Genomic DNA, 26,681 nt, shown 5'->3' on the forward strand with positions numbered 1-26,681 from the left:
ATATGATACTGGTGAGACTGTTTAGCAAATTAAACTCCTATGGCATTACAGGAAGGATTCTGGCGTGGACAGAGGAATGGTTGGCGGACAGGGGACCATGAGTAGGAATAAATGGGGACTTTGCTGGATGACTGCCAGTACCTCGTGGTGTTCCTCAGGGGTCAGTATTGTGATCTCAACTTATTGTGACCACTACTTGCACATTGTTTGTCTATGAATTGGATAATGTAATTGATATCTTTGTGACGAAGTTTGTGGATGATGCAAAGATAGGTGGAGGGATAGGTAATGCTGAGGAAGCCATGTGATTACAATAGGAATTAGACAATTAGTAAGAATGGGCAAACAGTGGAAGATGGAATACAGTGTTGGAAATGAAAAAGCATTCCCAGAAGTTTGATTCACAGGCTGTGTCTGTAGTGAAGAAGGGAAATGCAATGTTGGCATTTACTTCAAGGGGAATAGACCACAAAAGCAAGGAGATACTGGTAAGCATTTATAAGATACTAGTCAGGCTGAGCTTGGAGTATGGTCAACAGTTCTGGGCCCCATATCTCAGAAAGGATGTATTGTCATTGGAGAGAATCCAGAGCAGTTCACATGGATTGTTCCAGGAATGAAGGGGTTGACATATGAGGAGTGTTAAGCAGCTTTTAGCCTGTACTCACTGAAATTTAGAAAAATGCCCAATGATCTCATTGAAACCTATTGGAAGTTGAAAGGACTAGACATGGTGATTTTGGAGAGTATGTTTCCTATGGTGAGGTTATCCAGAACTAGAGAGCACATCCTTCAAAATTGTGGGGCGACCTTTTAGAACATAGGTAAAGAGGATTGTTTTAGACAGAGAATGGTGAATCTATGGAATGCTGTGCCACAGACTGGTGGGGCCAGTCCATGCGTACATTTTAAGGCAAAAGTTGATGGTTCTCTGACTGGTCAGGGTATCAAGGGATATGGCAAGAATATAAGTGTATGGGGTTGAGTGGGATCCAGGATCTGCCATGATGGAATGTTGGATTAGACTCGGTGGGTTGAATGGATTAATTCTGCTCATGTGCCTTCTGGTCTTGTGGTCTTACAGGATTGGGAGGATGCAGAATCCTTGTGGGTAAAGCTAAGAAACTGCAGAAGTAAAAAGACCCTACAGGAATTATATGCCAGTCTCTGAACAGTAGCTGGGATGCCGGCTACAAATTACAACAGGGGATAGAAAGGTAAATTACAAGAGAAGGTCAGAGAGATGCAAAGTATTTTGTGGGGCTGAATATTCTGTTTCTCTGCAAAACATTCCAAATTATTTGCTCTTGCTTCCATGGACATTACAGACGTAATAGGATCATCCCTCCGGTTAATTCTATCCTGTTCTCTTCTCCTATTTGTCAACAGATGCAAACAGAGGGAGAACAGAGGGGTTTCATGTCCTAGAAAGGGTACATTTGGTAAAACATCACAAGTTGAAACACAAGGTATTGCTACAATGTGAGGAGCTGGGGGGGGGGGGGGGTTGGGGATGAGTTAGAAAGTGTAAGACCGTAGAGCTGAGAGAGGAAGGGAGAGAGTCAGAGTCATACAACACAGAACCAGGCCATGGGGAATTTCTCTTTGCAGGTGGATTGGGAAACTAAGATTAGTACTGGATCCCAAAAGAAGGAAATAGTACAATGCCTACGAGATGGCTTCGTATAACAACGTGTGGTTGTGCCCACCAGGGAGAAGGCAGTTCTGGATTAGGTATTGTATAATGAGTCAGTGAGGATAACATAACAAAATTCATCCTGCAGTTCGAGAGGGAGAAGCAAAAATCAGATGTATGATTATTATTACAGTGGAGTGAAGCACACTACAGAGGAGGAAGCTGGTTTATTGGAAGGCAACACTCGCAGGGGTAATGGCAGATATTCACCGGTGGGATGTTCGGGCAGCAATCTGGAAGGCCCAGGATAAAGCAATCCAAAATACAATGTGGCTAACGGGAGGTTGAGCTGACAAGGGAAGTCAAAGAATTCAATGAAACAAAAGACAAGGCATAGATAGCAAAATTAGTGTGAAGCAGTAGGATTGGGAAGTTTTTACAAACCAACAGGAGGCACCTTTAAAATGCAATAAGGGGTGAAAAGTGAAATATGAGGGCAAGCTATCCAATCATATAAAAGTGGATACAGAGAGATTTTTTTGGATACATAAAGAGGAAAAGAAAAGTGGGAGTGGGCATTGAAGCACTAGAAATGATGCTGGAGAGGGAATGGTGGACAAAGAAATGATGGATGAACTGAAAATGTATTTTGTGTCTCTCTTCACAGTGGAAGACATTATGGCAGAAGTACGAGTGTCAGGGGTCAGAGTGGGTGTGGGTGCCTCAACCACCATCTATAAATTTGCCGATTGCACTGCTGTAGTTGGCAGAAGTTTAGTGGTGAAGAGCTGGTGAACAGGAGTGAGATAGATCAGCGAACTGTGTGCTGTCTAAACAACAACCTTGGACTTAACATCAGTAAGACCAAGGAATTGCCTGTGGACTTCAGGAAGGGGAACTCAATGGAATTCATACCAGCCTTCATTGAGGGATCAGCAGTGGAAAGGGTGAGCAGTTTCAAGTACCTCGGTGTCAAAATCTCTGAAGATCTATCCTGGGCCAAACATTAATCAAATTACAAAGAAGGCATGACAGTAGCCGTATTTCATTGTCAATCTGAGGAGACTTGATATGTCACCATAGACTCTCGGAAATTTGTACAGATGTACAGCGGAGAGCATTCTAACTGGTTGCATCACTGGCTGGAATGGTATTGTGGTGGGGGGAGGGGGGTGCGGGCTGTACTGGTTCAGAAAAAGCTGCAGAAAACTGCCAACAGCCTGATTCCTCTAAGGTGCTATCCTCCCCAGCAGTGAGGACATCTTGAACAAGCGGTGCCTCAGAAAGGCAGCACCCAGCATTAAGGACTCCATCACCCAGGTCATGCCCTCTTCTCATTGCTACCGTCATGGAGGAGGTTCCGGAGCATGAAACCAAATACTCATTGTTTTAGGAATAGCTTCTTCCCAACGCCCACCAACATCAGCATTATGAATGAACAATGAACTCACATACTCAACCTGTTTGCTTTTTTGTTTGTTTTGGTTCTTTTTAAGCACTACTAACCTAAATACTATATATAAATGCAATTACTACTGTAACATCCCACAAGATCTGAGGGACCTCTATGTATTGATTAAGGAAAAACTCTGAGCACATTTGCCAAACCATCCCATTGAGTCTTTTTACACTAGTGGCATCCCAGTCAATATGTGGAAAGTAAGATCACCTACTATCACAACCTTGTGTTTCTTGTCACAGTGTGTGATCACTACAAATTTGTTCCTCTAAATCCAGCTCACTATTGAGTGATTTGTAATCTGATCCCTTTAATGTGGTCACCCATTTTTTATCCCTTAGTTCCACCCATTTATCCTTAGTCATTGATCTCTCCATCCTGTCCCGTTGGAACAGTGCCGTGACATTTTCCCTGACTAGTAATGCCACCACTCTCCCCTTCAATCCTTTCTGCTTTGCTGTGTCTAAAACTACAGATCCATGGAATACTGAGCAGCCAGTCCTGCCCCTTCTGCAACAAAGTCTCACTAATGGATATGGAGACATTATTCCATATGCTTGTCCATGCCCTGAGCTCAGCTGCTTCTCCTACAATACTCGTTGCATTAAAATTTAAATTGAAATGTACAGAACTCAGAAAATTAACCTTTCATGCTCAACCTTTTGATTCCCGACTTCATATATAGGCGTAACAATATATTTCCCCACAACCTCTCCACGATGTGATCCATTGCTCTGGTTCCCATCCCCCTGCAACTTGAGTTTAAGCTCCACCCAGTCAACCATCCCCCCCCCCCCCCCCCTCCCCACCTCGTGCAGTAGCACAAGCAAACTTTCACCGCTTCTCACCAAATTCTGGAAAGTCTCGACCTTATGAAATCCCTCTCCTGCTACACACAACCGAGCATCTCCTCAGCAACTGTGGTATGCTGAATGCAGTTAGAGGTGCAAACACACCTGGGAATCCTCGTGGTTCAATTCCAAGTTGAACTGAAGGTAAGGAAGTTAAATCCAATAATAGCATTTATTTAGGCAACAAGAATATCAAAGCAAAGATGTAACACTGAGATTTTATAAGGTATTTACTGGACTGTATTTAGAATATTGTCAGTAGCTTAGGGATCCTTACCTATGAAAGGATATGCTGGTATTGGAAAGCATCCAGAGGAGGTTAATGAGAATTTTTCTGTGAGTGAAAGGGTTAAAGTATTCCTGAGGATCATTTGATGGCTCTGTGTCTATACTCACTGGAGTTTAGAAGAATGGGGTTGGGGGTGGGGTGGTGAGGAGAAATTTCTTTAGTTATGTGGTGGTAAATCTGTGGAGTTCATTGTCATAGATGGCTGGAAAGATAAAGTCCTTTGGTACAGATACAGCGGAGATTAATAGATTATTGATTAGTAACAGTTCAAATGTTATAGGGAGATGCTGGAGATTGGGGTTATGGCAGAGCAGATTCAATGGGCCAAATGGTTTAATTCTGTCAGGATGTTTTATGAAAAAATAACAATATTCAGAACTGTCATATTTCCATCAATGTAAGAACCAAAGGTAACAAGTACTGACAACCTAATATGGTGAGGGAAATGTCGAGGGTTAGGTAGAAAGAAGAAAGATATTTCATAGATACAGACAGTATAAAAAGTATAGGGGATGGCTGAAAAGGAAATTGGGATGGCAAGGAGAAAATCTAAATTGGAGAAAAGCAAATTTTGATGGCATCAGACGGGATTCGCTAAATGTGGATTTGACAGGGTAGAGATGCCTGGTGGATGGGAGGCTTTCAAAAGTGAAAAATTGAGTGTACAGAATCTGTATGCTCCTGTTAGAATAAAAGGCAAAGCTCACAGGTTTAGGGTACCTCTTTTATTGAGAGATAATCAGAGACTCGTAAGGCAAAAGGAGACACAAATAAGGTGTACTCAGTTCAGTGTTCAAAGTTCATTGTTAAGCCCTTATCAACGTACAGATATGTTGCACATACAACCCTGAGATTCATTTTCTTGCGGGCAATCGCAGTAAGTACAGAACCGTGATAGAGTCAGTGGGAGACTGCTCCCAATGGGATGGTCAAACAGCCATTGTGCAAGGATATAATAATAATTAATTAATACACAATAACTATCAAGATCATGGGATGAAGAATCCTTTAAAGGGAATCCATAGGTTGTGCAGACAGTTCACCAATAAGGCAAGGAGTAATGACTGTTCCTGAAACTGGCGATGTGAGTCCTGAGGCTTCTATACCTGTTTCCTGATGGCAGCAGGAGAGTGGAGAGCACAGCCTGGATGGTGGGGTTCCTTGATGATAGATGTTTCTTTCCTGTGACAAATTAGAGAGCTAAAAGAGGACATGAGGTTTCTCTGTCAGACAAGGGAAAATAAAATCCCAATGGTTCCTAAAGATACAGTGAGAGCAAAAGAAGAGCAACGGCCAAAATTGGTCTTCATAAAAATCACCATAGTCATCTATGAATGGAGCCAGACCCAGACACAGACTCTGAAGAACTGCGGCAAATGAGTAGTGAGGTCATGAACCATATCCAGATTACAGAGGAGGAAGTGTTTTCTGTTTTGAGGCAAATAAGCCCTGTCAAAGTGTCCCCTCAGCCCTTGTAGAATGCTAGTGTAGATATTGCAGTGGTCCTGTTAGAGAGATTTCAAATATCCTTAGCCAAGGGAGTGTGCCAGAGGTTCGGAGGATAGTTAAATTTGTTCCATTGTTCAAGAAAGCCTCTAAAAATAAGCCAGTGAGCCTGAATTATTAGTTGATATTGCAAAGAACAGTATATAAGTATTTGGGTAAAGAGGGTTAATTAGAGATTGTCAACAAGGCTTGTGCAAGGCAGGTCATATTTAACTGTGCACACTGGGTTTCTTGAGTAGGTTACCAAGAAGCTGATGAAAGAAAGGTGATGGATTTTTTTATATGGACTTCCACAAGACTTTATGCAACTTCCCACATTTGCAGGTTGGTCAGGAGGTTAATTTGATTGACATTCCTGATGACGTAGTTCATTAGATTCTACATTGTATCAGCGGGGTGGCCAGAGAGTGGCAGTGCGTAGGTTGTCTCTCCAACTAAAAGTCTTTGGCTAGTGGTGTCCACAGGGGTCAGTGCTGAGTCCATTGTTTGTTATCTGTAGCAACAATCTGGATGATAATGTGCTCAACTGGATCAGCAACGTTGCCGCTGATTTCAAGTTTGTGGGTTTCATGGACAACAAGAAAGGTTATCAATGCTTGCGGAAGATCTAGAGAATCTGAGAAAATGGGCTGAAAAGGAGCAGGTAGAATTTATTGCCGATAAGGGTGAGATGCTGCAATTTGGAAGGACAAACCAGCATAAGACTTCCATGCTGAATGTTAGGGCTCTGAGGTATATGAACCAAGGAACCTGGAAATACAGATTTATATCCTTGAAAGCAGCGTCACAGACAGATGCAGTTCTAAAGAGAGCTTTAGGTATAATGGCCCTCATAAATCAGGGCATTGAGTAGAAGACGTGATGTTATGTTAAGGTTATAAATGATGTTAGTGAAGCAGATATCAAAGTAATGTGTGCAGAAAGAAAATATGTCAATTAAATTGAAAGAGCTGAGAGAAAGTTTACGAGGATCTGAATTACAAGGAAAGTTTGAATACTTTAGGAATTTATTGACTGCTGTGTTTAGTGGGAACGATGACATGTTTAAGAGGACCCATGTTTTTACTCCCACTAATGTGTTAGTCCATTACAGACGATATATCCAGTAACACACCTTTCACTCCACAATTCTGCCTATTTTAAACCTGACAACTGTTATCCTGTGACTATTTCGTCTCCAGCACCTGCGTGCAATCCTGTTCCTCGACTCAATACTGACCCATCACTGAACCTATGGTTGTTAGGGGAAACTGACTGACAGGGAACAATAGGCTCTTCTTTGCGGAGGCTCAGGGTTGATGATGTTTGTTTTATTTTGCATACTTTTTCCAAACATACTGTTGCAAAGCTGCTGCACTGCCCAGCTCAGACTTCATTGCTTCGAGAAGCCGAAGCGGAAAGTAGTCGACCTGTCGCTGAGCCTGACACCGCTCATAGCAGAGAGTGAGGAGGTTGTAGGTGGTCCCATCTCCCTCCACTCACACACCCACATCTCATCCGGATTCACACGTGAGTAGACATCCCCAAACCTGCTAGAACTTGAAATTTGTCTTGTGCTCTGTTTGCATATACATGTGTTGCACAGGGACAGTGTGTGGGGATGGGGGGAAGAGAGAGTGTAAATAAATTGGCGCTGTTGGACCTCCTCTGTCTCGTCCATCTGTAAGGTTTCAGAAAACAATTCCTCACCTTTGTTTAGTGCCTCAATGAGGGAGATCTTGACTCTGTCAGTGGGTTCCCAGTGAGGGAGATCTCACCTCCATCTGTGGCATCTCAGTGAGGGAGAAAAGGAGATGAAACCTCTTACTGTGGGGTCTCGGTGAAAGAGATCTCACCTTTATCCATGGGGTCTCAATGAAGGAGAAAAGGAGATCCACCTCTGCCTGTGGGGTTTCAGTGATGGAGGGATATGTCTATCCTACTACAGATGGAAAACCATTTTGACCCTCAGTTCCCTCCTCTATTTACACTTTGTCCTCAGCCCCAGTGTTTCATTTCTCACTGAGTTAATTCCAATCTTTCATTTCCAGAATGTTACCGGCTGAGCTGATCATTTTGCTGCTGATCCTGGGTTCTCTGGGTGAGTAATGTGTTGTAGGGACAGACTGCGTGCGGTGTACAGTAAGAGGAAGTGGATGTTATTTATTATTTCTGTAGCTGAGCCTGTACTTAATGGGGGAAAAGTACTGAAGGACATGGGGAACATTATGAATCCAATTTGACTCTGGAACATATGGCATTAAAGTCGGTGATCAGAAACATCCAGATACCCGGTTTGGTAAATAAACATTATGGAGTGGAGGGAGATGGGGAGGCAGAGATCTTTCAGCAGAGAATTTCAGGCTTGAAGACAGAGGAGAAAGCATGGCTGGCAATGCAGTGATTACACTCTGAGAGGCTGGGACTGGGGGAGTTTTAAGAGGCTGGAGGAGGTTACACTGGGAGGAAGTGGTGAGACTATGTTGGGATGTGAAAGTAAAGTTGGATTGTACATTATGTAACCTGATTAGTGGACACAGATGGTTGGTGAAGGAGCCTTGGTACAATTTCAGGCATCAGAGTTTGTGAAGAGCAGAGAGAAGAGTGGGAGTTAGCAGAAGGTGTGAATGAGAGATGGACTGATGCAGAGGCGTAGCTGGGTGACGTTACAGAGCCGATTGTCACGGTAGGGAGAGGTGTGAATGGACCCTCTGACTGAGAGAGAAACCTCAGGAACGGAGGTGCCCGTGCTCCTTGGCACAGCTTGAGGAAGGACCAAAGGCAGTTCCAGTGACCCAGTTCAAACCTGATCTTCATGGAGCTTGCATGGTCTTCCTGTGACCATGTGGACTCCAAACGGTTCTCTCGTTTCCCTCTCATACCAGATGTGGTCAGGTTTGGTTCAGAGTGAGACAACATCTGTGGAGAGGAATAAAGATCTGATGTTTCAGTTCAGAACTCTTATCAGGACTGCAGGTTTGATTGGTTAAATAGCCACTGTAAATGATCCTTTGCCTGGTGGTGAGTTAGATCCTGGAGGGAGTTGTTGGGTACATCTGGATGATTAAAAGTGAATAGGGATGGACTGGGGTAAGTTGGTGTGTGATGCTCACTGTTCACCCTGTGAGCAGAAGTGCCACTTTCGGTGCAGGATATCCTGTATAAAAGCTGGGGCTTGATTGGTGAGATTCAGACAGGACCCTTGCTGTTAGTCTTGGGGTATCCCTGCCCAGGTCGCCTTCAACCTGACGCATGAACATTGACTTCTCCTTCAAGTATTTTATTCCCCCCCTTTCCTCTTCTTCTGTTCCCATCTGGCCTGTTAATTCTTTTCATAACCTGCCTATCACCACCCCCTGCTGCCCCTCCTTCACTTTTTCTCATGATCCATTCTCCTTTCCTATCCGATTCCTTCTTCTCCAGCCCATTCCCTTTTCCACCACATGGCTTGACCTATCATCTTCTGTCTAGTCCTAACTTCCTTCCCACCCCTCCCCCCCCCCCTCCAGACCCACCTTTTCTATTTTGGCATCTTCCACCTTCCTTTCCAATCCTGAATAGGGGTCTCAGTTCTAATTGTTGACTGTTTACTCATTTCCATCGATCCTGCCTGACCTGCTGTGTTCACCTAGAATTATGTGTGTGTTGTTCTTGCAATCAGTGTCACTTTATACACCCATTATCCAGTTTATTGGGTATTGAACTTCTTTGTTGTTGTTTTTTTTCATGATTCTTTGTAAACTCCAGAGACTGATGTGCATTAAAATCCCAGCAATTTCTGAGATACTCAAACTACCCCCTCTGGCACCAACAATTCTACAATCAAAGTCACTTAGATCACATATGTTCCCATTCTGATGTTTGGTCTAAACAACAAATGAACCTCTTGACTATGTCTGCATGCTTTTATGTATTGAGTTGATGCTACATGATTGGCTAATTAAATATTTGAATTAACGAATTAGTGTTCAGGTGTACCTAATAAAGTGGCCACTGAGTTTATCCCGAATAACTTGGCCAATGCAGCAGTCTGAGTTCCATTGGTTCACCACCCTCTGGCTAAAGAAATTCCTCCATATCTCTGTTCTAAAGAGCTATCCTTGTATTTAGAGGCTCTGTCTTCTGATACAACACTCTCTCACTGTCGACATGTCTCTGTTTCCAGTCTATCAAAGCCTTTCATTATATGATAGGGCAGGTAATGGGACATCGATGGGCACATGGATGGTAGAAGCATGGAGGGTTGTGTCAACTTGCTCAGGATCATCCTGAAGTCCATGTCCAGAATTGCTCCATCTCCTGTTGGTTTTGTTATGTACGATTCAAGAATGGTCTCTTCTGTGGATTCCAAGAGCTCTACTGATTCTGTATCCTTCCGGTGGTCCTAACCCAATTAGTGACAGGATAACTGAAGCACCCAGTCCTCACGCAGCTCATAAAGTTGCCAGTGCGTTTATTCTTTGATCTTACACTGATATTGTGCAGCCTGTTGTGCACCTCACAAAGCGTTTGTCCATTTAAACTTTCCCAATTTAACCAGCGTGGCCTTAAATGCAAAATACTCCATGTATACTTTTAGTAAATATGTCCCTAACTCTTTGTATTTCATCTGAAATTTGTAATTGAGAACATTTGGTGGTTTCTTCTCCAACACAAAGGCTTGACACTATCATAAGCCTGCCAGAAAACTTGGTCTCATATTGTTCATCATATTTCTTTCCCTGATCACGTCCATTACAAATTGAACAATTGAGACAAGACACAAAAATGTTTTCTTTCTCTTTGTTGCACTGCTTGATACCGCTGCCTTCCCCACTCATATCTCTGCCTTCGGCTGATTCCTCTGTACTCCCATACCCCTGCATCTTGTTGAAAGCTCTGAGCTGCATTTTGGAAACTTGAGAACGTAGATTTGGGCTGATTTGTGGAACAGTACTGACTTAATTGTACAGGGATATGCAACATGCTGCAGGAAAATTAGAAAACCTAATGCATTGTCGAGTAAATTAATTCAAAAAAGAAACACATTGATTTTAGATTCTTCATCATTTCTGCAGTTCAGAAATTAATCACTGTTTTTTCAGCATTTCTAATTCAGTTATTCAGTACACTCAGCTTACGTAAAGGATTTACATGATATTATTTGAATGAAGTGATTTCTTACTGAAACCTGAGTTCCGTGAGGGTTTCTAACTTCTTGTTTTATTCTGGCATTTACTGTTTTATTGTATATATGATATCATCAGTTTGTTTCTGACTTTTCAGTATCAATGTAAGCTTCTCTGTGACAGACTGAGCTGCCTGCTTCAGGGAGTTAGTTGGGGGTTTGAATGTTCTATAGGAGCAAAAGACATTGGAGCAGAATTAGGTCATTCAGCCAGTCTAGGCTTCTTTGCTACGCCATCATGGCTGATTTATTACCACTCTCAACCCATACTCCTGCCTTCTCCCGATAACCTTTGACTCCCTGACTAACCAAGAACCCATCAACCTCTGCTTTAAATATACTCAGTGACTTGGTCTCCTCAATCATCTATGGAAATTAATTCCACAGATGCACCACCCTCTGGCTAAAGAAATCCCTCCTCATTTCTGCTCTAAATGAATGCTGTTCTTTTCTGAGTTTGTCTCTCGTGGTCCGAGACTCAGTCACAAAAGGAAACATCCTCTCCATATCCATGCTATCTAGGGCTTTCAATATTCAAGAGGTTTCAATCAGATCCTAGCACATTTCTCTAAATTCCAGCTAGAAAAGCCCAGAGTCATAAAATTCGCCAAAAATTTAACCCTTTCATTCCCAGAATATCTCCTGGGAACCTCCACTGGATCTTTTCTTAAATAAGCCCAAGACAGCTCACAATATTTCAAGATTGGCCTAACCTCCATATGACATCCTTGCTCGTATATTCTAAAAAAGAACGGTAACAGTCCATTTACCTTCCTAACCACCGACTCAGCATGCAAGGTAACCGTTAGGGAATGTTGCACAAGGACAAGTAAGTTCCTTTGCAACTCTCATTTTAAAAAAAATCTACCCGTTTATAAAATTGACTATGCCTTTATTTCTTCTACCAAATTGCATGAGCATACACTTCCTGACATTATTCTATCTGTCACTTCTTTACCCATTCCCCCAATGTGTCTAAGTCCTCCTACAGACTCCCTGCTTCCCAACATTACCTGTCCTCCACATACCTTCTATTCTCTGAAAACTTAGTCACAAAACCATCAGATCCATCATCCAAATCATGGCCACATAATGTAAAAAAGTAATTGTCCCAAAACTGGCCGTTGTGGAACAATCATAAATCAACAATCATCAAAAAAAAGCCCCCTTTATTCATTTTGTTTTTGCCTGCTTCAAGTCAGCCAATATTCTACCCGTTAATATCTTTCCTGTAATGCCATGGCCCCTTATCTTGTTAAGCAGCTTCACGTATGGCAGCCTGTCAAAAGCCTCTGATAATTCAAGTAAACAACATCCACCAACTCTCCTTTGTCTATCCTGTCCGCTATTTCCTCAAAGAAGTCCGTCAGAGTTGTCTGGCAAGGTCTCCTCAGAAGGAAACCATACTGACTTTGGCCTACTTTATCACATGCATCCAACATCTTCCCAACCACTGAAGTCAGGCTAAATGACCTTTGATTTCCTTTGTTTGTACTCCACCACTTCTTAAAGAGTAGGTAGACATTTACAATTTTGCATTGCTTCAGAATCTCGTAATTTGCGAAAAATCAATAGTAATTTCTCCACAGTCTCTCACTTGCCTCTTTCAGAACCCTGTGGCTTAATCATCTGGTCCATGTGACTAATGTACCTTCAGAATGTTCTGCTTCCCAAGCACCTTTTCCATAGTAATGGCAACTCTCTTCTGTCCCCTGATTCTCTCAAAGTTTTGATGCAAAATACTCATTGAGTTCATCCATCATTTATTCATATCTCTCTGGTGTTATTTTCCAATGGTCCAATATCCACTCTTACTTCTCTTTTACTCTTTACGTATCTGACAAACTCTTCTGGTATCCTCTTTGCTATTATTGTTAAGCTTACCTTCATATTTCATCTTTTCTCTCATTTATTTTTAGTTGACTTCTGTTGATCTTTGAAAGCTTCCTAATCCATGACCTTCCAACTAATGATTACTCTATTATATGCTCTCTCTTTTGCTTTAATGCTGTCTTTAATTCCCCTTGTCACCCACGGTTCCCTCATTCTTCCTATAGAATACTTCCTCATCTTTGGATTGTATCTATCCTCAACCTTCCTGATATCCCCCCAGAAACACATGTTCGCTGAAAGGCAACATAGTTTTTTCCCTGTTCTCCTCTTTCCTCCCACTTCACAAAAACTTGTAGGAATGGAGTTGTGTGAAGGATAGCAAAGGCTGAATGAACAGTGGATATTACATAAAACCCAGTCATCATTCTCTCCCTCAGTTGCAGCCTCCACCACTGGTGATCCGTGTAAAAATCACACCATCCTGGATCAGCCCTGGAGGAACTCGAATTGCTCTGAAACTCAGTGCAGTGGTAGGTGGATGGATGACAGAAACCTTACAGAAGGATGGTACAGATTTAGCAGGTGAGGTTCAACAGTCCTGGGATCCCAATTACATCCTAATGGGATGCTGTCAGTGAATTTTTCATCTTCTTCCTGGCTGTTTCTATGTACTGTATTGTGAGCTAGCAATATAAATTGCCTTCTAAATTCCCTAGCTAAAGCTAATGTATCCGTTGGTGGGGTAGAGATATCCAAGAAGGTGTAAGGCAGTCCTTCCCTCTGCTAGACTGCAGGTCCCCCTTGGGCAATGTCTCCCAACTGCTTAGACCTTACCCCCCACCACCACCAATGATCTGGGACACATGAAGCTGGGGAGCAGGTAGTGGATGGTCGTATAGCAGTTGGTGCATATCCCATGTCCTGTTTATGTGACCATTGATGGCAGCAGACAATCTCTAAAGAGTATGGATATAGCTGGAGTCACCATCTTGTAAAGACACTGCCCAGTAGAAGGGAATGGCAAATCACTTCTGTGGAAAGTTTTACAAATAACAATCATAGAAAGAACTTGATCGGCCATGGTCATACGACACAGTATATAACAAAATAACATAATATCAAAAAAAATGTAAATGAGTCAGTTGAATTTTGTAGGTTTTTTTTGGTTAGAGGAGATGGTGAATGGTGCTAAAAGGATCACTTTCCAAGGGTACAGTCTGAATCTGATGGGCTGAATGGTTTCCTTCTGCATTCAGTATGTATATGATTAGGGTAAAATGTGATAGAATGGGTCATGCAGAGATGCGAGGGATGTCACTTTTTTGGGGTGCCAGGGTGGGGGTGAAGAGAAGAGTAAACTCCCTCACTCATCTTTGAGGAAAGGATTATTTGCACAAGAATTTGGAGGGGCCAAAGGACAAACTGAGTTTCCTGTGATCTGTCCAGAGCTGAACAGTGTGTGGATATAATAGACCACAGTTCCTGATCTGAACTGACTCTCTGATCATTGTTTCAGTCATGGCAATGTGACGATTCCCGAGACTACGGTTCCATTCTTTCACTGCTCTGCATGGAGTCCAGGCTGGTTAAAAGGTAAGTTTACAAGAATTTACCACAGTGATTATTGAGTTTGACAAGATTGACAATGTCAGTCTCTTATGTTCCAGAGAGCTATGTTGGCTGGAGTCAGGGCTTTAGCTGGCTGCAGTAGGGTAAGCAGCAGTGTTCACTGAGTGGTTTCCTCACAGTTACTCAGTCTCCACTCCAGTTGTGGATCTTTATGGAGTCCAGAAGAGGGGCGGGTTTGCAGGAGTGTTGTGGATCAACCTTCCTGACCCACTTATAGATTGAATAGAGCACCACTTCACTAAAAGTTCTTCTTTGGTTAAAAATTACCTTTTGCCCTTCATGACGATTGTGTTTAAGCCAACAATGAAAGCCCTCCATTGCCCAATTCCATCTCAAAATGGCCCAATTCCATTCCAATATTTTATGGTCTAATGGACAGGGATTCACAACCTTTTTTATGCCATATACCCCTCTCATTAAGGCCATAGGAGCAGAATTATGCCATTCAGCTCATCGAGTCAGCCCTACCATTCAATCATGGCTGATCCTTTTACCCCTCCTCTGCTCCACTTCCCGGCCTTCTCCCCGTAAAATCTGATGCCATGGCTAATCAAGAATCTCTCACGCTCCACCTTACGTACACCCAATGACCTTGCCTACACAGCTGCCTGAGGAGGGGTCTGTGGACCTCGGGTTGGGAGTCCCTGTCCAAGGGCTTTACCAGCATTAAGTGACCTCAGGGTGCATGGATCGTGGGGAGGGGAGTGTGAACTTTTGACTGAGAATGGAACGGTGCTTGGATTATGAACCACTGTGCTTTGGTAGGTACTGACAACATTCCTTTTTGTACCGTGGGATCAGGTTCATTTTTTTATAGTGTTTGTAAACCTCCTTCCAGTTTTCATCCCAATGTGGGAATGGGTTCATTTTACAGTATTTATAAACCTCATTCGAGGTCCCCATCCTGACATGGGAGCAGGTCCATTTTACAGTGTTTATAAACCTCATTCCAGGTACCCATCCTGACATGGGAGCGGGTTCATTTCACAGTGGCTGTAAACCTCATTCCAGGCCCCCATCCTGATGTGGGAGTGGGTTCATTTCACAGTGTTTATAAACCTCATTCCAGATCCCCATCCTGACATGGGAGCGGGTTCATTTCACAGTGGCTGTAAACCTCATTCCAGATCCCCATCCTGATGTGGGAGCGGGTTCATTTCAGAGTGTTTATAAACCTCATTCCAGATCCCCATCCTGATGTTGGAGTGGGTTCATTTCACAGTGTTTATAAACTTCATTCCAGATCCCCATCCTGATGTGGGAGCAGGTGAAGTGACCAGGACCATCTGTTTCAACTGGGTCAAAGATAACCCACAGAGAGACACTTGCACTAAGGAAATGAACATCACAATCAAAAACTGCACAGCTTACTTTGTGTATAAGCTGAAGCCAACACCGGGCGTATATAGTGTGTATTGTACGGGTATGTTTCTCTTCATATTGGCTCTGTACATCTGTGTGTCTGTGTGAAGCCCAGTGCATTTTTGGAGCATCCAAGTCTTTCGACAGCCAGAGTGGCCTGAATTTTCCAGTGTGCCATTAGTGAACAGCTCAATTACTTTTCCCTGACCTCCAGAATGAGGCAAATGCTGTGACTGAATTCAATGACTTGACCAATAAAAGCTCGCATTCCATAAGCCACCTTCACCACCTTATCGAGCTGTGTAGCTACTTTCAAGGAGTTACGAACCAAGATCCCAAGATCTCTCTGCTCAGCACTTAAGCTGAGGACCTTGCCCTCAACAGTGTAGTGTTTCTTCCCTTTTTGTAAGTTTGTCCAAAAGTTTCAGGTATTGAAACTCTGTGAAAATTTAGCAGGGGTGTCAAACTTATTTTAGGTCACGGGCCTGATTGAGCAAAATGCAGCTTCATGCGGGCCGGATCAGTCGGACGCGTGCCAACGCAGCTTTCGTTGCCTCCGTTTTTTCAGCCTGCTCTCATGTGTCTCAGTCTCTGCTATAACTGCAAAGTGTTTCACTTTACAAATTCCGTTTCATATGAAGAAGACTGCCGAATAAACACTAAAAGCCCTGACAACCTGGTACCTGAATAAACTCAGCATTAGCCATATCATACGCCATAGGCGCTTCGCTTACTGGGGCCAGGTTTAATAGTAATTAGATATTATCTCACGGGCCAAGTATAATTCCACCGCAGGCCGGATTTGGCCCGCGGGCCTTGAGTTTGACATATATGATTTAGAGGAACCTGAGTTACAGCAGTTTTATTGAACTGCGTTTAACACAGTTGAAGCACACCAAACACTCCAGCAGAAAACATCAATGAAAGATGACTATGAAGAGGCTGGGAATTTGTCCTGATATCCATGTACGCTAGCAGCTAATCTAGGAGAGGTTGGCCATTGCCTGCAGGGCTTCCCACATTGAAACACAAAACACGAATACAGGACTTGTTTTCTGGCTCTCAGAGTGACCACGCAGAATGGGAGCTGAAGCAGAGACTGTTCTTTGAGTTTACTGGACACCATAAGACAGTAAGATATAGGAGAACTAATAGTCCATTTGGCCGTTTGAGTCTGCTCTGCAATTTCATCATAGCTGATACGTTTCCCTCTCAGCTCCAATCTCCTGCTTTCATGCCCATAATCTATCACCTCCACCTTAAATATACCCAATGACTTGGCCTCCACACCCTACTGTGCCAATAAAATGCACCTATTCACTATTCTCTAGGCTAAAGAAATTCCTCCTCATCTCTGTTCTAAATGGACACATTGTATGTGTAGTTAGATTATTTCTTACATCCAATGGACTAAACACCATTATGTTGCATCTTCAGTGCATTGTACTAGCTATAAAGAAGGGAAATGTGGGAGGATATTACCCAAACACTAACATTGTATATTTCAAACAAGAGAAAATCTGCAGATGCCAGAAATCCAAGGACCACACACAAAATGCTAGAGGAACTCAGTGGCCCAAACAGCATCTGTGGAAAAGAGTACAATTGACATTTCAGACTGACACCCTTTGGCAGGACTGGAGAAAAACAGATGAGTAGATTTAAAAAGTGGGTGGAGAGGAGAGATTATAGGTGATACCAGAAGGGGAGTGATGAAGGAAAGAGCTGGGAAATTTATAGATGTAATATTTACAGGGCTGGAGAAGTGGGAGTCTAATAGGAGAGAACGGAAGGCCATGGAAGAATGAAAAGGTGAGGAGCTTCAGAGGGAGGTGATGGGCATGCAAGTAGAGAGGGATGGGGAAAACATCAGCTTTTTTTTCCATAGATGCTGCCTGGCTTGCATAGCTCCTCCAGCATTTTGTGAGGATTGTATACCTAATTGTGTATACATGTATGTACAGTTAGATCAATCTCAGTCAGATATACAATCGGATCAATGAGTATTGATAAATCTGATGGCCTGGTGAAAAAAGCCTGTTGGTCCTGGCCTTAATGCAATGGCACTGTGTGCCAAATGGCTATTCTGAGGCTGTGCCCACTGTTCCAGACTCCCCTACCACTGAACACATCCACTGAGACAGGGGCTATGGTGACATCACTGGCAATGTTTATCTCTGTTTATTTTGTTCTTCCAGGATTGATTTTTTTAAACTCTTATTCATGGGGTGGTAGATTGTCATGGTGCATTGGAACACTAATTGCGTTGACGAGTTTCAGACAATTGTTGCAGGGACACCAGCCTTTTGGTCCGTTAAGATTGTGCTGGACCATTCTCATCAATGCTACGTTGTTTGCGGATTGCTCTCCCCACATGCATATCAGTCGACCATATACCGGGGCAATATATGGTGGCTGATTAATCTACATATTTTTTTAAAAAGCAACCGGTGAAATGTGGTTACAAGCAGAAGGTGGCAAATATCATTCACTGAGAGATGACCGGGTTTAAAATTGGTTAATTAACCTTCCCAAGGGGAAGGGAAGAAATGGAAGGTCTGAATGCTGAGGTGAAAGGGGGCGGGGTGGTGATTGTGACAATCATGAGCGATTGGCAGCCTGGTAACAATGGATAGCACAGTACTTTACAGTACCTTTAACCCAAGTTCAATTCCCACTGTTGAGCAAGGTTCACCAGAATGATTCCAGGAATGAAGGGGTTAACATACGAGGAGCATTTGGCAGCTTTGGGCCTGTTGTCAATGGAATTTAGGAGACTGCAGGGGAATCTCAATAAAACCTGTCGAGTGTTGAAGGGACTTGATAGGGTGGATGTGGAGAGTATGTTTTCTCTGATGTGGGGTATGCAGACCTAGAGGACACAGCTCTAAATTGAGGGGTGACCTTTTAAGGAAGTTTTTTTTTAACCAGAGTGGTGAATCTGTCAAATGTTGTGCCACAGACTTCAGAATTTGATGGTTTCCTGATTGGCGAGGGTGTCAAAGGATATGGTGAGAGGGCAGGTGTGTGGGTTTGAATGGGCTCTGGTATCAGCCGTGATGCAAAGGCGGAATAGACTCAATGGGCTGAATGGCCTAGTTCTACTCCTATATATTATGTTGCCTGCAAGAGTTTGTACGTTCTCCCTGTGACAGCACAGGTTTCCTTCAGTGCTCCAGATTCCTCACATAGTCCAAAGATGTACCAATAGGTCGTTGTAAATTGTCCCACAGTTGCGATTGGTTTAAATTGAGAGATGCTGACCAATGCAGAACGAAGGGCTGAATAAAATCTGAGAATAGCAGAGAGACATTGGAATGGTGGCACTGAAAGGAGGAGAGACAGAGAAGAGTAGCAGAATGATGGACAGGATTGAGGAGAGTTTGCAAGAGAGTGGCAGGAAGCAGAGGTGGGCAATGCTGTGTGAGAGGAAGAGCATGGGTGGCACTTGTTACAGGGGAGAGGGCACTGGGGGAGAGTGTAGCTGGGGATGAGGATAGCACTGGGGAATGGTGGTGGGAAGTGGTGAACATTTCAGCAGAAATTGATGACGGTGCTTCCTGCATTATTACAACTCTGAGTGCAGTTGACTAACTTTCACCAGAACACCCAGAGTGAATGGCTGAGGCTGCTCTTTCTGTTACACTTCAGTTTATCACTGGTGTGCTGGACCAAGTGCAATGGAGCCAAGGTTTGGAACGAGGGAAAGTTTCCACCAATCATTTGTGGGCTTGTTCACTGATTAGAGAACAAGACTGTTGCTTGTCCTGTGGGGATGGTGGAAGTGGGCTGGGTGAATAAGATGTTGTGTGATATCAGGTGACCGTAAAAACTAATCATTGTCACCATGCTCCTCAATTACAGACTCTGCATGGGGTGATCCGTGTGTAAATTACAGCACCTTGGATCAGCCCCGGAGGAGAACAAATTCTTCCAGCACGAGTGGACAATGTATGTCTGGCAAACCGCTTGAACAAGGATGGTACAGATTCAGCAGGTAATGAGGCAATAATGACTTGAAACCCACCATGAAGGGAGATTGAAGGGTGTGGGAAGGGGAATTGCTGGAAGACCAGATTATCGGCCATCACAATGGAGCAGCAGGCAACTGCAGGGATAAGTGAGCTGACACATTCTGCACAGTGAGTGAGTGACCTGGAGAGAGAAATGGAAAATAGGGATGGAGAATTAAGAGAAAATTAGACGGCATGGGGGAAGGTTGAAAGCAGTCAGGGTGAGGATAGGGTTCAATTCTCTGCCTTAGTTCAGGAATCCATTCTCCAATTGTTATTTCAGTTCCGGCAGCTGGAAAATTCCAGAGACAGCAATTCCACAGGGTTGTTGCCGCAGGAAGACGACAGGCTGGTTGGAAGGTAGGTTCGGAGTTTACAACTGTAGGGCTTTGTTTGCCTTTGAGGAAGGTCAGAAAGATGACCCAGGTCTCTGCACAAGCCCCTAAGCATGGACACTGGTCTCCACGTCTCTGAAATATTCTTCCCACAGACACTTAAATCATACACTGGTCTTGAATCCTCATAGAGTCTAGTAGTGGAGTCTTCTTGTTCTTTCTGGCAGTAGTGCTGTGGGTTTGCCTGTTGACCATACTGTGGTTATGGACTGCAACAAATGGGTTTCCCGATACAGCTGTGGATTTACTTTCATAAACTTCAATTCAGAATGTCACCTGCTTACTTTTATTGTTTGCAACATTGGATTGTAGACAACCTTTTTTTAAATATGTTCTATTGTTTGGGATTGCCTGTAAGCAGACAAATCTCACGGTTGTATATAGTATGCATACTTTGCTATTAAATGCACTTTGAACTTTGAGCTTTAACACCACTCTGGATAAGACCCAGGGAAGGTTCTGTGGCTCCATTGCTTGCCCTGGAGGAGCAGTTCCCAAGCAGCCCAACCTATCTCAGGGCACCCAGAGCTCATTAACTAATAGAGTTGCTTAAAGTGATGCTGTTTCTATTTCAAATTGTGTAAATTCAGCTTTTCATTGTTGATTATCTGTCTTTAATTTGTACTTTCTAAATCTTTTTGTTCCAAATTCTTTTTATGTTGATTTTATATTTAAATTGTTGGAATTTTTAAGATAAAATGTAAAATGATTTCCCAAGTACAGAAACATATATTTATAAAATGTGTAGTAAGTATGATTAGGGTGTGGTGTAAGAAAAATACATTTAATCCACAATTCATTTCTCTCATTTATGATAAGTGGATATCCCTCACATTTAAAGTCTGCACTGAGAAACATTGACAGGTTGTGAGTGTTACGAACCCCGTAACTGGGTCACTTACCAGCAAAGATAGAAAGGTCAGTTGAAGTCTGATGGTACTATTTTTAACAGTATTTATTGATAAAAATACACAAAACTAATATCAATGCAAACACACAGATAATATACATAGTCAATACTAAATTTAAAGTGCAGGTATCATAATAACCAATAAGAAATAGCTCTGTTGTTGTCTAGGGAATAATGTATTGTCCAATGGAAATATAAAAGTCACTGTTAGATCGTCCAAGCTGCAGCGTTTTGGTTGTTAGATAGAGACGTTTAACTTGCTTCGGTCTTTTATGATGCCAATCCTTTTAGTCGGGGAGTGGGTTTCCCGTCGGGAGGTAAAAGCCGTTCTCCGTGTTGCAAGCCACCAGTCCCCCTTTCAACGGAACTGAACACACATGGCCTCCTTCGAATGGCTTCCCGATATCACGGGAGCGATACTGTTTCTTCTGGTGTGTCTGAGGGGCTGGTCCTACAGCCCCTCTTTTATCCTGACTCGCAGGGTCGTAGATGTCAATCAGGTTGGGGGGTGATGCAATCTCTCTCTCAACCAGCCCACTTTGCCCGAGGGTGTGCACGTAGTATAGTCTCCAATCCACAAATTTCTGTCTCCAGGAGACAATGGCCATGTCTCGTTGCTTTTCATGACCGGGGAACGAGGCATCCCGCACGTCCCTCCCTCATTTCCTGGGCCCCTTGACCCAACTGAACAGTGATCTTGTGAATCGCCCAAAGGAGGGGGCTGCAGGCATAACACCCCCTTTCTTCAACGAGTTTTTACCAGCGGTTAAAACGAAGTAGTACAGAGTCTTACAGAATTTTAGAATCTAACACAATACAAAAGCTTTTCTTTTCACAACAGAGCAATACAGTTATACATTCAATTCAGCATCTAGATAAGCAGTCCGCGAGCACATTATCACTTCCTTTAATATGCTGTATCTTAATATCGAACTCTTGCAGCATCAGACTCCAACTCAATAACCTCCTGTTTTAATTCTTCATAGTGGCCAGGAATACCAACGGGTTGTGATCTGTATAAACAACTACGGGTTGTTTTGGCTGGACAAATGTACACTTCAAAATGTTGTATCGCCAAAACAAGGGCCAACAATTCTTTTTCCACGGTAGAGTAATTCCTCTGGTGTACATTGAACTTCAGAGAGAAATATGCTACTGGGTGCTCCACTCCATCCCCTGCTTGCTGTAATAGGACTGCTCCTGCAGCCTCATCACTCACGTCCGTCGCCAGGGAGAAGGGTGCTAACAAATCGGGTGCTTTTAACACACCGTTATGGCACAATATGGCTTTTAACTTCCCAAAAGCAATCTGACAAGAAGGGCCCCACTCAAATTTTTCCTCCTTCCATAGGACTTTTGTAAGTGGGAGAGCAATATCCGCGAAATTTTTACAGAATTTCCGATAGTATCCCACCATGCCCAAAAACCTCCTCAGTGCCCTTTTATTGCAGGGTACAGGGACCTCAGAAATAGCCTGTACCTTTGCTTGCACAGGAGCCAACTGCCCCTCTCCCACCACATACCGCAAGTATGTGATCGTGGCATGACCAAATTCACTCTGCGAGGTTTACTGTAAGTCGGGCTGCCGACATCCTCTTAAACAGATTTTCTACCGCCTCCATGTGCTCCTCCCAGGTGACACTCCAAACTACCACATCGTCAAGATAAGCCTTGGTGTGTGTTAACCCCTTTATCACAGTGTCTATCATCCGCTGGAATGTCCCAGGTGCATTTTTTATTCCGAACGGCATAACATTTAACTCATACAATCCGGAGGGGGTGACGAAGGCTGAAATTTCCCGAGCCCTGTCCGTTAACGGAACGCACCAGTACCCCTTTAACAAGTCAATTTTAGTGATGTACCTCGCCTTCCCCATTTTATCAATGCAATCATCCACCCTGGGGATGGGGTAAGCGTCTGTCTGAGTGACAGCGTTTACCTTTCTGTAATCGGTACAGAATCTTATGGTACCGTCCGGTTTTGGGACAACCACGCAGGGAGAAGCCCACGCAGAAGAGGATTCGCGGATTATCCCAGCAGCTAGCATATGTTCAATCTCCTTTCCTACTTGCTGGCTCTTTTCTGAATTCATCCGATAAGGGGCTTGTTTAATAGGCGGTGTCGAGGTAACAATCACATCATGTTTTGTCCCACAACACCTTCTTGGGACATCTGGACATAAGTCGGTATGCTGGCTAATGAGCTGCGTTACCTGCTCCCGCTGTTCAGGCTCTAAGTGACTAACTTTATCCGCAAGGTTTGCCAACATAACAGAATGCTCCAATCTGGTGGGTACTATACTGATCTTTTCAAACCGCTCTGGTTCCTCCTTACCACCCCCCTCTACCTCATCGGGTTTCATGACCGCACGAACCACCGCGGGGGTTGTTTCATGGTACCCTTTCATCATGTTCACGTGAACTAACTGGGTCGGCTTTCGCCTATCAGGGGTTTCAATCACGGAATTCAGCGAGTCTATTTTCTTACACACTGTATATGGTCCTTGAAACCTCACCTGAAGTGGGTGGGTAACTACAGGAAATAGGACCAAAACCTTGTCGCCCACGTGAAACTCTTGCTCTCTCGTTCGTTTGTCATACCATTTTCTCATTTTTTCCTGGGAGTCTTTAAGGTTTTCTCTTGCCAAGGTGCATACCTTATGCAGCCTCTCCCAGAAATTTAGAACATAGTCGATCACACTGACTTGAACGGTCGGACTAGACCACTTCTCTTTAAGTACGGTCAGAGGGCCCCTGGGCCTGTGACCGAAAACAAACTCAAACAGACTGAACCCCAGAGATTCCTGAACTGTATCCCTTACTGCAAATAACAGAAGGGGTAAAGCATCATCCCAGTCTTGAACGTTTTCCTGACAGTAAGTTTTAATCATGGTCTTTAGTGCAGCGTGGAATCTTTCCAACGCTCCTTGGGATTCCAGATGGTATGCAGAAGCTAAAATTTGTTTGACCCCCCAGCTGGGTCATCATCTGCTGAAATGCTCTGGATGTAAAGGTACTCCTCTGATCTGACTGTATCTCCTTAGGCAGCTCCACTGTGGTAAAGAATTTAATGAGGGCCTTCACCACCACAGAGGTCCTAATATTTCCCAGAGGTACAGCCTCTGGAAATCGTGTAGCGGCACACATCATGGTCATGACGTACTGCCGCCCACTCGCAGTTCTAGGTAAAGGACCCACAAAATCCACAATGACTCGGGAGAAAGGCTCCTCACAGGCGGGGATGGGTCGGAGGGGTGCCTTAGGGATAACTTGATTCGGCTTACCCACCACCTGGCATGTATGACACCTTTTACAATACTCAATACCTTTTCTCAGGTTTGGCCAATAGAACTCTTTCATAACCCGATCCACTGTCTTCTTTATTCCCAAATGCCCACCTAAGGGTCCCTTATGAGCTAAGTTCAAAATTTCGTCCCGATACACTTTCGGGACTACTACCTGATGCACCACCGCCCAATCCTCATCGACCAGCACCGTGGGGGGCCTCCATTTTCTCATCAACACACCCTCTTTCAGGTAGTAACCCTTGGGCCCTGTCTCAATCTCGGTCTCAGAAAGAACTGACTCTCTCAATGCTACCAGCTCCTCATCACCTTCCTGTTCTCGTACAAACTTTCTTCTTGCTAAGGGTAGATCTACCTCCTCCCGTTTACTCTCTTTTTCCTCCCTACTCTCCGTTTTACCCCCCTCTAACCCTCGTTGGTACAGAGTCGGCAAAAATGTCTCGGCCAAGTCGATACTGGCTGGATTTAAACTGCTCTCTTTCTCGGCTGCCTTTCTCGACATGCTGCGAGTGACCGCGCATGCGGGATAGATCTTGGAATCTAGGGGCGGGGCCTCAGCCCTCACAGGCTTGATTGTCAGCTTCACGGCTTCACCCATTTTTCCCCCCGCTAAGTCGTTACCAAGAAGGACATCCACGCCTTCCCCCGGCAATTCCGACAGTAACCCCAATTCCACTGGTCCAGACACCAGCTCACAATTCAGAATGACCCTATGCAGGGCACCACTTCGGTCCATTTTCCTATTCCTGTCAGGGCTACCTCTCCCGTCTGAGGACCAAAATCTAGCACCTTACTGCTAATCAATGACAACTCAGCTCCCGTGTCTCTCCAGATCCGTACTGGAACTGGCGTGCCTCCATCCCTCACAGACACGGTTCCTTCTGAGCGAAACGTCTCATGCCCCTCCTGTACTCCATCTACCGGGGGCTTTCTCGTTGATTTTCTGATCGACGCAATACAGCCCTTAGGTATAGCTGCTTTCCCTTTTCCTGGCTCTTTCCTCGGAGCGGGGCACTTAGACGCAATATGACCCACCTTTCCACTACTAAAATAGGTCAAGCCAGGAAATCTCCTGGCTTCTGGCCTCTCCTCCTCAATTTTACCGATAGCTCCCGGCTGAGTTTCTCCCTTAGCCGGCGGGCTTTCCCTACCATTCCCACGGTCTCTCGGGTAACTTTTATTCGAGGAAAACTTTGACTTGTGGGTTAGGGCATATTCATCTGCGAACCTAGCAAATTCTGAGATGGACTTATTCGGCTTCTCATTCAAATACATTTGGATATCCTCCGAAACACAACCTTTAAATTCCTCAATCAGAATTAACTCCCTGAGATGCCAATAATCCTCGTCCACTATTTCTGCGGTGGACCAATGGTCCAAGAGCACACCCTTCTCATAGGCAAACTCGGTTTACGTCTGATCCCACCCTTTCTTTAAATTTCTGAACTTTTGTCTATACGTTTCAGGTACTAGCTCATAACTCCGGAGAATGGCCGCCTTTACTTTATCATAACTCTCCTCCTCTTCCTCCTCCATGGACAACGCCGTATATGCCTGCTGTGCCTTCCCTTTTAACACACTTTGTAACAATGCCACCCACTGTTCTCTGGGCCACTTCTGATTCACTGCCACCTTTTCAAAAAGCAAGAAATAACTATCAACATCCATCTCCTTGAACGGAGGTACTAACCTCAACTCCCGACTAACATTAAACCGCTCCTCTCGGTCTGACCCCTGAACTCGTTGCTCTTGCCTTAACTTCTCCATCTCCAAGTCATGTTTCCTCTGTTTCTCTGCCTCCCTCATTTCCTTCTCCTTCTCAGCTGCTTCCAGCTGTTTTAACTGAAGTTCATGCTCTCTTTGCTTCTCAGCTCTCTCCTGCTCCCGTTTCACCTCTAACTCTTTTAGCTGGAACGCATACTCCCTTTCTTTCTCAGCTCTTTCCGGCTCCTGTTTCACCTCTAACTCCTTTAGCTGGAGCTCATGCTCCCTTTGTTTGTCGGCTCTTTCTTTCTCCTCTCTCTGTCTCTCTCAGCTATTTCATTCTCCTTCTCAGCTGCTTCCAGCTGCTTTAACTTAATTGCATGTTTCAACCTTAATTTCTCCAACTCTAACTGAGCCGTCCTACTAGCTGGTACCTTTTCAGGGATATTTTCCAACACCTCAGCTGTAAACACATTCTTCCCAATATAATACTGAGTTATTGCCCTTCGCACCTCCCACTTTTTCACAGATAATATACGTAGTCAATACTAAGTTTAAAGCGCGGGTATCATAATAACCAATAAGAAATAGCTCTGTTGTTGTCTAGGGGATAATGTATTGCCCGATGGAAATATAAAAGTCA

The 26,681-nt window shown here is 43.9% G+C and overlaps 1 long non-coding RNA gene across 1 annotated transcript; it reads left to right on the forward strand.

The window, feature by feature from the left end:
• The first annotated feature begins 7,128 nt into the window (after positions 1–7,128).
• On the forward strand, positions 7,129–13,218 carry LOC140723840 (uncharacterized). Its single transcript, XR_012097983.1, has 3 exons — positions 7,129–7,250; positions 7,772–7,821; positions 13,164–13,218. It is a non-coding gene; the product is annotated as an uncharacterized lncRNA (long non-coding RNA).
• The last annotated feature ends 13,463 nt before the right edge of the window (positions 13,219–26,681 follow it).

This window comes from Hemitrygon akajei, unplaced genomic scaffold (assembly GCF_048418815.1).
Source record: "Hemitrygon akajei unplaced genomic scaffold, sHemAka1.3 Scf000140, whole genome shotgun sequence".
In the NCBI taxonomy this organism is placed as follows: domain Eukaryota; kingdom Metazoa; phylum Chordata; class Chondrichthyes; order Myliobatiformes; family Dasyatidae; genus Hemitrygon; species Hemitrygon akajei.